The sequence below is a fragment of the Euprymna scolopes genome, chromosome 16, assembly GCF_053919585.1.
Source record: "Euprymna scolopes isolate OS-2025 chromosome 16, ASM5391958v1, whole genome shotgun sequence".
NCBI classification, from domain to species: domain Eukaryota; kingdom Metazoa; phylum Mollusca; class Cephalopoda; order Sepiida; family Sepiolidae; genus Euprymna; species Euprymna scolopes.
In genome coordinates, this window is record NC_136497.1 from 118,208,889 (window position 1) to 118,221,227 (window position 12,339).

Consider the following 12,339-nt stretch of genomic DNA (forward strand, 5'->3'; position numbering starts at 1 on the left):
TGATAGAATCTGGCATAAAAAATGTATAGAAATATCCAATAATTGTACATATACGTTTTTGTTATCTCTCCTACCCGCTAACCAGTATAATATAACTATTTTATTTTAGTGAGACACAATGCATTTAAAAATATTTGTAGAATATTTATGTTGCATACATTTCTGAGATAATCTAGACCGTAAAAACGTACACTACTTGCTTATTACCATGAGATATTTATGCAGTAGTTATCGCTTGATTAAAACATAATTGTAAATCGAAGAAACGAATATACAGTAATTAAGTTTATAGATATTCAGGTATAAACGATTTTGGATATCTACCTGCCAAGTTACTCTCCCTGGTTAAGTCTTTTATGAACTATTCCCCTCTTTGAAGCATAATATAGATTAAAAACTGACTTAATATTGATAGGATATGCTAATATTGATAAACTGTACTGATATTGATAGACTATACTAATATTGATAAACTGTACTATATTGATAAACTATATTAATATTGAAAAATGTACTAATATTGATAGGCTGTGCTAATATTGAAAAACTGTACTAATATTAATAGACTATACTAATATTGATAAGCTGTACTAATATTAAACGACTATACTAATATTGATAAACTGTACTTTATTGATAAACTATATTAATATTGAAAAAATGTACTAATATTGATAGGATGTGCTAATATTGAAAAACTGTACTAATATTAGTAGACTATACTAATATTGATAAACTGTATTAATAATTAAGATATGAAATTAGTATAAAGTAATGTGGTTGTATATAATTAAAAAATAATAAAAGTGGATGTAATGTATAAGAGAAAATAAGAGGGGCAAGGCAAGAAATTATTTTATGACTCTGTTACCCACTAACACTAAAGTTTTACACTCCGGATTTATAAAAATTCGTAATGATATTTTCTTTATTTTCAGATCGTTTTATTGATATATGTGTATGCGTATCTCTTATTTTATTGTTTCTCTTTCTCATCTATCTAAAGTATGTTTTCTCTCTTCTTTTATTGGTTCTTTTTATAATCTACAGTTCGTCATAAGAACCAGTAATTGTTATTGTCACTTCACTGTATTGTACTTAATATCTATTAATGCTTTCAGAAGTTTTAACAAATATGAGTTGGTTTGCTTCAACAAAAATCTAAACCGAAACATCCAGCTCTCCATTTTCATTGGTTACCGGCTGAGCTAAGGTAACACTATTTTCAGAATCTTAGAAAATAACCGACTTTAAGAAGTAAATGCATGTTTACACGTGCTTAAACAATGAACATCAATTCGTCTTATGCTTTCCAGGTCTCAATTCGTCATATATTAATTTTCATGTTTGTAGAACGAAAACAAATGTTTAATGGAAACTGCTCCGCAATGACAAACATGGATGAGGCCGTTATATATATATATATATATATATATATATATATATATATATATATATATATATATATATATATATATATATATATATATATATATATATATATGAGAGAGAGAGAGAAAGGAGGGAGAGTCTTTGAAGTTTTTAACCTTTTAAACTATACAAAAATAAAACGAAAAGTAGTTACCATACTTCTTTTTTGTTTCAATAAATTCGAACGTGTCTAAAAACGTGTTTTCATATTCACAATAGCATGTCAAATGTTTTTCACGGATGAAACCGCACGCAGCTGTCCTTGTGAACGATTTCCAACAACTAGAACTACAAGCAATATATATTTAAAATAGTTTAAGCAGTTACAAAAACAATAACGTGTACTCAGATGAACGTATTTTTAAAGCGTCATGCGCGCATCTCTATTGAAATTCACAAGTATATGTATATAGGGGCATATAGAGGGGGCATTGGAGGGGGTGTAGGTATGGGAGCGGAATGATAGAAGGGATGATAGTCGTTTCAGTCATGAGGGGGGTCTCCTCCCCTGACTGACGAGGGAGCGAGGTGTTGGAACAGATATTATACTATGGTTCTAGGTGTCTCCTAGTGTTGTTGGTTTCAAGGTAAAGTAGAGTTGGTATTTTTCAGTGTGCTGTATTAGAGATAGGGGTGTTATGTCTGTGTGTGGTTGTATGCGCGCAGGTGTGTGTGTTTTAATGTGTCGGTTCTGATTTATGTGTGGGTGTGTATATGTGTATGTGTATGGGTGTGCATGCGAGTGTACCTTGCATTTAATGTTTTTGTGTGATGGAATTAGGTTCTGTTTAGTTCAGGAGTGAATCTGGTGATGAAGTTTTTTTCCTGTGTAAGTAAATAAAAACCGATCCTGGGTCTGGCCATACCCACATGGGGAGACAAATAAATAGAAACATTAAAAAATCCCCTATTTTAAATACACCCCTCTTTCTAAACAAACATAATATAAGACTAACACGAAAAATCACAATACTAAATTCCAAGAATCCAAAAAATAAATATCAAAATAGAATGAAAGCACCCCTACTCTTACTTCAGAAGAGCCAATCCCCCCCTCCCCACACATACACATTAGTAACGACCTCGAACCACAGCCGCCTTCCTAAGGAAGCAAATAACCCCAAAATACTATAAAACAATATACACTTTCCCAAACCAATAAAAGCAAACACACACATGCACACACACGCGCACAAACACACATAAACACACACGCACACACACACACACCCTACCCCACCCTAAAGGAAAAGAAAAAACATTAGTAGAAAGAGATAGCGACCACAGCGAGGTCCAAATCTCACTGGACAAGTCAAAAAAAATTCAGCATACCAATGAATAATAAATACTTACAAGCCTCCCCCCCTTGGAAAAACTTCAAATTAACTAAGAAAATCGCCATTTTTACACATTTGAAAATAATTTCTGACGAGGACGCATCACAGACCGTCTGAAACGCGGGTAAACGATTTCAATGACTTAAAAATATTATTACAATGATCCAAACATAATTCTCAATGAAAAACCAAAACACGGAATAATAAAATAATGTTAAAAAATACACATTGTTGGTGACTACTCCCTTATTTAAATATTCATCTTTCTTTCGTTGGAATTTATTAACCCATTTTATATAAATATATATATATATATATATATATATATATGTGTGTATATATATAAATATATATATATATATATATATATATATATATATATATATATATATATATATATATATATACTCCCATGAATTCGTTTTTCTTTTCCGTGTATTGATATTCATATTGAAGCCCCCTCTTTTCTATTTATTTAAAAAGAAAATTATTATCATTATTATTATTATTATTATTATTATTATTATTATTATTATTATTATTATTATTATTATTATTGATGTTGTTGTTGTTATTGTTATTGTTATTGTTATTGGTATTGTGATCATCATCATCATCATTATCATCATCAGTATTATTATTGTTGTTGTTGTTATTGTCATCATCATCATCATCATCATCATCATCATCATTATTATTACTATTATTATTATTATTATTATTATTATTATTATTATTGCGAGGAACGTTCTAACAATGTTGAAAGAGAAGATCCACACTGGTGGTATGAAAATTAGGAACTTTGTTGAAATAAGTGTTTCATTTCGGCCGAACAACCTTTTCCGGGCAATCAGTCTCAGCTGCATAAAGAATTAAATGGTAGTAAACATGCGGGAAATAACAGCACTCCAAATGCAAAAGATGCAAGGAAGTTCTGGATTGAGATTTGGTCTATCGAAGGGCGTTATAATGAGAAGACTAGCTGATTGGGAGAGGTCAGAGAAAGGCTATTAGAAATGCAGCAGATGAAGAGCGTTGAGATGCCCATCGATGACGTTAAAGCAGGCATACGAAGGATGACAAACTGGAAGGAACCTGGTTAAGATTGAGTGATGGACTTCTGGTTTAAACAGTTTCCATGCCTTTATCCACCTATAGCTGCTGCTCTGCAAAGGGTTGTAGAGTCGGGGGATGTCCCTGATTGGCTTGTGAAGGGAAGAACAACAATGGTTAGGAAAGACCCTGCAAAAAGACCAGATTCCAATAATTATAGACCAATTACATGTCTGCCATTGATGTGGGCACTGTTGACTGGAATATTTGCGGGGAAATTTTATGAACATCTAGAGAGTAATGGTGTTTTTCCTGACGAACAAAAGGGGTGCCATAAAAGGCCCGAGAGGTACTAAAGAGCAACTAAAATCAATAATGCAGGATGCGAGGAAGAAGAAGAGGAGTCTGAGCGTATCATGGATTGAGTACAGAAAGGCTTATGACATGATTTCTCATTCATGGATATGTGAAACACTATTGATTATGAAGGTTGCTGAGAATGTGGTAAGACTTTTGGAGACAAGTATGGCTCAATGGAAAACGGTGCTCACAGCAAACAGAGAGGAGATGGGACAGGTTAGCATTAAACGTCGGATATTTTAAGAAGATTCGTTATCGGCACTTCTTTTTGTAATGATAATGATGCCACTGAGTATCCTGTTGAAGAGAGAAAAACTGGGGTATAATTTTAGATCTTGTGGCATACGCCTTAACCATCTACTGTTTATGGATGATTTGAAAATATTCAGTAGAAATGAAAAGGAAATGGAAAGACTGATAGACCTTGTTGGGACATACTCAGAAGACATTGAGATGGAGTTTGGGATTAGTAAATGTGCGGTTTTTGTGATGAAAATAGGAGTAAAGGTTCATTCGAATGGAATAGTGCTGCCAACTGGAGCAATCAGGAAAGAAATAGAAGATACAGGATATAAGTATTTGGGAGTTCTGGAGGGGGTGGGCATCATAAACAGAGAAATGAAGGAAAATGTCAGGAAGGAGTATCTTACAATAGTGAAACTAACTGCAAAGTCGAAACTCTATGGAGGAAATCTAATAAAAGTAGTAAATGCATGGGCAGTAAATGTTTGAGATAAAGTGCAGTAATTTTAGAATGGTGTGACAAGGGTTTGCATGCCATGGATATCAAAACAAGAAAAGTTTTAGCAATGTTTGATAGATTTCACATTCGAATTAGCGTAGCAAGGCTGTATCAAAAGAGGACAAAACGGTGTGACAGTATTGAAAAGTGTAACAGATTGTAATAGAACCGATGAGATGTCGTTGAAGGAGCATGTGGTTAGAAGTGAGGAGTGGATGATAAAGGTTGTGGCCAATGATGTTGAGGTATGTGAGACCAATGCGGATTATGTGAAACGTATGGATAGAGAAAGGACAGAGGAACTGGCTAGGAGGAAATTGCATGGAAGGTTCCTCCAGGATATAGCAGAAGTGGCTGATCGAAGATGATGGAAATGGCTTAGAGCTGGGTATCTGGCTAAGAGTACTGAAGTTTTTTTGTGCAGCACAAGAGCAGGCATTAGGAACACGATTGTTCAAAAAATGGTTCTAGGAGAGGAAATTGCTGCAGAATGATGGATTTGTGGTAAGACCTCAGACTCAATTGCACACCTTGCAGCAGGGTGTAGTGTACTGACCCAGAGAGAGTACCGCAAAAGACACAATCGCATGGGATTCCGGATATATTAGCAGCTGTGAAAGAGGGTTGGGGGTGAAGTGTACTGGAAAATTGTTTGAGGAGGTTCCTGATGAAGTGAGAACAAGTGAGGATTGCAAGGTAGTGGTATGGTGGGGAAAAAGTCTCATAACGACCAAGCAATTGGAACAATCGTCCGGATTTTGTCTCAAAAACTGGCAGATCGTAGATTTCTCAGTACCCTGGGACAGGAATGTGAGAGGAAGGAGAATGAGAAGTGGGGCAATTATGCACATTTGGCTTTGTCGATTAGGCGTATACACGGACATAAAACCCAAATAATCCCTGTCGTAGTTGATACACTAGGAGTAGTATCAAGTCGTCTAGAAGGACAATTGATAAAACTACAACTCCCCGATGTTTTAGGCGGCGTTTATAGGTACCACCAATATCCTTAGGAAAACCCTTGATCTTTGAAGCGCCTTGTTTGCAGCCGGGATTAAGAGAAATCCTCTGGAAATGAATCCCATCCCTTTCCAGAGAGACCATCATAAACGAAATCAGAATTATTATTATTATTATTATTATTATTATTATTATTATTATTATTATTATTATTATTATTATTTTATGAGCTAATTTTCTGTGAGTACTGTCAAATGTGTACTGATAATTTATTTTTTTTTTAAAACATGACTTATATACATTCCATAGAATAAGAACGTTTAGGGTCCCAGCTGTTATTAATGTCTCCAGCGTCGTTACTATTTGAGCAACGAACAAATCGATGCGTAATGTGTAAACATTCGGGATTTGAAGCTATTAATGTTTACTTCTGCACATGTGCAATAGTAACGACAACTATGGTCAACTAATTTATTTAATGTTGACCCCTTAGCAGCAATTTGGTTAGCTAAAAAATTAATCAATTGTATTCTACACCTCTAAATACACGATACATCAAACTTATATTCTGTTGACCAAATATTCATGGATGAGTATGATAGAGAGTGTTCACACGTACTTAGCGCTCGTTAAATGAATATGCGAATTAGTTAACCATCATGTAGTATCTCGTATTCATGTCTCAATACATTAATTAATTCGTTTTAATAATTTTCAATAAAAATTTTAGCTTTTAATATCAATGTCACAGAGGGGCAAACAACACTCAACTTTATAAAATAAATATATATGCATGTATTATTGCACTTACAATTATATTTGGTTTCATTAAATAAAATCGAAAAAATGCTATTATTTTTCGAAATATTCCGAATCGAGCGCGTAATAAATCTGGCTTATGAAAATAAAACTATATTTCTTCTGAATTGAATGCATCACTTTGGGGTAAAACAAGAAAACACTTAGATTAATTGAACATATAACTCTTCTAGTTTAATTTAACGAAACACATGCACATGTAAACTCACACATACACAATCACTCACATAAATACTTATGTGTGTATGTATGTGTGCAAAATCATATGACTAATTTTATTGCATCGTCTTTAGTTTTAAAACAACTATTAGATTCGTGAGAAGAAAAGCAAACATAATTGCGTTGGCAGATGTTGGCGAATGAAAAGCACATTATATTCATGCGGTTCACCAAACACAATATACGTTTAATCTTCATATTTAATTGCAGCGTAAAAGTTAAAACTAAAGTGTTTGATTGCATAGCTTTAAATGGGAAACCATGTTTCCTATAAAAGTCACTTTGAATCTATGATTTTGGAGTTATGATACGTTAAATTGGTCACTTTCTCAACGAAGGACATTTCGCGAAATTTTATGTTTACAGAAATATATATTTTTGTCTGTTATTGTCAACATTTTTGGCGTTATTTAAATAAAAATGTTTTTTTCTTTGTTATGTATTTAATTTAAGTCTAAAGTAAGTGTATAAATCGCAAATAATATATAGCAACATAACTGTCAGGTGATATATGATGACAACCTTCTGTCTATTTAGACAATGACGTCATTCTGCACCTAGTTTGGTTTACTACGGCGTCCGATGTGGCTGAACAGGAGCAGGTCTGGGCAGGTAACAAGAGAATCTTGGTTTGCCCATTTATCATGATCCACCTCTCGGTGTTGCAGGCAGACTCCAAGGGAAAAGCATTCCGTAAAGATATTGCAAAGCTTCACCATCCACCTATCGGAACTCCAAACCGAATTTTTTTGCCGGGGGTTTCTACCTTAGCCTTTGCTTTTCTCCAGGCATCAGCAAGGCAGTTTTTCTCTGATAGGCTTATGAGAATAGTCGTTGTTGGTCAGAAATGGGAACGACACTGTATTAACGCTGTTGTCTCACATACTTTCTATCCTGGGTTCAACTTTGTTCATGATCTTCATCTATAGTCTCCTAAATCACATTCTGATTCGTAGACATTTATGAAAACGATACGAAACCTCAAAGCCAGCAATGACAAAAAATATTTCTGATTCTCCCTCTTCTGATCTTGACAAAGGGAAAAAGATAGTCCGTTAATTTTAATGCACGAACACCAAGCTTCTCTTCTTTTGTCATGATTGCTCTGATCCCCGCTACACTTCAATTGAAATGAATGGCTCTAGTGTTGGGAAAATCCGATAAGAATGATCTAAAAAAAATACAAAACTCTTTGCCAAGATCGCTGGAAAATGTTTGGATCACTCTAATACTTCAGTAAGTATCTCACTGCCGATGCGATAACTAACAACGCCTGACATCTCTCTAATAGTGCGCTTTTCCTTGGGTAACTTCGCAATATACTTGTCTTACAAAGTAATCACGGTTTTTTTTTTGCGTTTCGCCATGGTTTCGCTGATGCAACGTTTACAAAAGACTAAGTAAGACTTATTCCTTAGAGAAAATCAAAACAATTGAATTTACCATAGTGTTTACATTACGCTCTTGTTTTGAAAATAAATAGATGATTGTTATAATTTTTTTCTATCGTTTGCAAATGACTCAAATTTTAGTATTTTATTATCAGATATAACGACTACCATTTTTCAAACTTTCAGATTTTCACAGTTGTTATTTCAAACAAATATTTAAAAAAAAACGAAGAAAATGCAGAAGTAATGTGTTGCTGTTTACGTTATAACCATTTATTCAATTTAAAATAAAGAATCTGAAACTGAGAACATTTTGTGTGTAAGGCTGTAACCCCAGGAGGAAGCCTTTTCTGAACGCAATACACAAAATAACCCGCAAAATGATATGCCAACAAAGTCTATAGATTACTGAAACCATGGCTTATGATCTGAATAGACGAAATTAATTTAGTTTGCGTCTGATAGGCTTAAGCATTTGTGGCGGCGACACGGCGAGGAGTACAAAGATAAATGTGTCATGCATACAGTCAAGCATTAGAAATATCATTGTTTTAGGCTGCAGAAATGCTGCAGGTATTGGACAGTAACATTTCATTGAGGGAAACATAAACTCCAACATGTACTTTCAAATACTGCAGAAAAGCATGAGGGTCTCCCTCTAGAAACTGGGTCGCAGAGCAGTGTTCTACCATGACAATGCCCCTAAACACACATCCAGAACAACCACTACTTTACTGAGGAGGCTGGGAGGGGTAAAGGCGATGGACTTGTTAAGCATGTCTCTAGACTTGAATCCAATTGAACACCTTTGGGGCATCCTTAACCGTGTAAAGTTTCAAATATCCGTTAGCTTTTCGACGTAGTAATTGAAGAGTAGTAGAGAATTCCAGTAGCTACATGTGAATCTCCGGTAAACTCCATGCCCAGAAGAGTTAAGGCAGTTTTTGGATGATGAGAGTGTCTACAATAAATATTGAGAGATGGCATGTTGTATGTTAATATTTACAACTTTTCGCAAGGGCTATACTCACTTTTGTTGCCATAGATTTAGATGTTAATGGTTATATTTTCAGCTATGTGTAAGGGATAAAAAAAATTAACTATGCCGCGGACAGACTACGTTTCATCGTGTAACAAATTCATTTTTCAGTATTATGCCTTGTAGAGATATGCTCACATATTTGATGAAATGTGAGATGTGCAGTCACTTTTGTGATATGCTGTATATATATATATATATATATATATATATATATATATATATATATATATATATATATATATATATATATATATCACGGTTAATAGCAAAACTATTTGGTACATTGGATTATTCGTAGTTCTCAAAATATCAAGGTTATTTTAAGAAAATGTACACTTAATTACTGAACATATATTATCTATCTACAAATAAAAAGGGAAATAAAGATATACTTGGTTGAAAAATATTTATTAACAAAAAATCAAATTCCATATGTATAAAAGTATTTAACCCATTTACTAATAGTCAGTTGTATATTCTCTATTCAACCTTATAGCCTCCAAACGCTTTCCATAACTGCCTACTTATTTTTCTACAAGCACTTGCTGGTAGTTTCAGCCATTCGTCTTTCATACTTTCTTTGATAACTTGATATTCATGTGGTCTCTTGCCTGCAGTCCTAACTTCATTTTTAAAGGAATTTGGAGGGGACTTGGGCCGAGTGATTGTCTAGATCATGTTAGAACACGAAAAACTTTATCCTTTCATAGTTATTTTTGTCTTGTACTTGAGATAATTGTCTTCCTGGAAGATACAGTCACGACGCAGTCCTATTCTGCGACACACGTAGACGGATATTCGACAAAATATTCGTTAATTGTGCTGCATCCATTTTTCCTTTCTATGTTTCCGTTAACAAAATCCATTCGCAGTAAATCAGCCCCACATCATCTAATTTCCACTTTCAAATTCTACAGTGAGGAATGATATATGGTTTAAATTATGTACCCTCTCCCCTCCATACACGGGTGCACATGTGTCCTTAAAAAAGCCCAATGTTGTTTCATCAGATCAAATAGCTTTGTTCCAAAAATCATCCGATTCACATTTATATTGATAAACAAATTTCAAACGATCTTTCAATTTTTTAAACTCAACAATGGAGTCTTTCTTGGTTATCTAGAATACAGGCATGTTCGATTCAACGATCTCCTGAATGCGTCCTTTCTTACTTAAATTACTGCTTCCTGAAAATAATTCTGAATGTCTAAACGAGTCAGAAATGACTGTTTCCACGTTACGATCATTGTAACGAGCAGTTGCATCATTTAATTTACTTGGCCGACGTTCTTAAAATATTTGTAGTAATACCATCCATTGTTTTCTTCTCTCTCACGACAGCCTTTAACTGAACTCACAAACAAATTTAGTTTTGAAGCTTTTTTCCTGTACCGCTTTTCATGTTTATGGATTGCTATAATTTTCTGGTGGATATAATTAGTCAATTCCTTTCTCTTACGATTTTTAAACAGTAATAAAAGAAGCACCACATGTACTGTCTGTGAGTTGTTATCAACTGACCTTAAGGAGTTAGAACGCTGGGTGCCTTTTGATCGGTTAAGAATGAGATTTCTGATTGGTGAAATAATGTAGCAAGATTAAATGACTGTGTAAAGATGAACTTTGACAGTGTGTTACATAATTTTGCATGTAGTTATTCCTTTTTTGCTAATAAATGTTGCCATTTTTATTTTCATTTTATCTTTAGATAGATACTAGCTGTGCTAGGATTGAGTAGAAATGCCCCTTAAATTAAACTAAAATCTCCTGAGAAATACAACGAAAAACAATATACTAGATACCTTTGCTACCAGCTGTATATATATATATATATATATATATATATATATATATATATATATAGTAAGTTATAAAATATATATATGGCGATTAAGCTACACAGAATATTCCGCGTTTCATCCACTCTAGGACTCCTCAGGCTTATGCGCGAATTTTGTGGTTGTCTGTCATTTTTATATGCACACCTTCTAGTGAGATTTTTGTAAGCCAGTCAGGTTTCAAATATCCACCACGCCCTTCCTATCAGCCAATTAACATGCATTTACTGGACAAAGGACCATTTGACCTCTGATAGACCTGTTCCTTTGTGTGTGCTCTATTTAGCCTGGATATCTGATTTCCTGACCTGTTTTAAATTTAGGTTACTTTTTTATGTTAGTTTATATATGTATATATATATATATATATATATATATATATATATATATATATATATATCCGTATACACACACACACACACACACACATATATATATATATACATACATATGTGAGGTAGTTTATGTATATTCATGTTTATTTAATTTATTTATTTGTTTATTTTCTATTGTTTTTGTTAGTTTTAAATTTATTTTTCATCGCTATCCAAGAGTAAATTTTATTCTGTGAACACAGTTGTTTGCTATTTCTCTTCTACAGTTTAATAGATGGTCGGGTTCTTTAAAGTACACGATAGCAAATTTTTCATGAAGGCATAATCTATATATTTCTTCTAGGTATCTACATGTGATAGCTTGTCTTATTATTTTCCATTCGACTACCGGCGAATGACCGCTTTCCTTGAGTTCCCAGTATTTATTTGCTAGCGTTTTTCCACACCGTGTTTTCATTGTTGAATGCACTTTTGTGGTCATAAAACACACCGTATGAAACGCAGAATATTCAGTGTAGCTTAATCGCCATATATATATATATATATATATATATATATATATATATATATATATATATATATATATTATAACTTACTAACTAGCTCTAACTACGTATTGAGTACTTTTGAAGTAAATACTTAAAGTTTAAGCATAAATGTATACTTTGGTATATTTATTTTAGGTGAGTAAATTTTATATATATATATATATATATATATATATATATATATATATACTAGAAGTTCAGCCCGGCTTGCTCGGACCCTATGTACTGGGCAGGAAAAATGACAAACAAATTGTATACACTTTA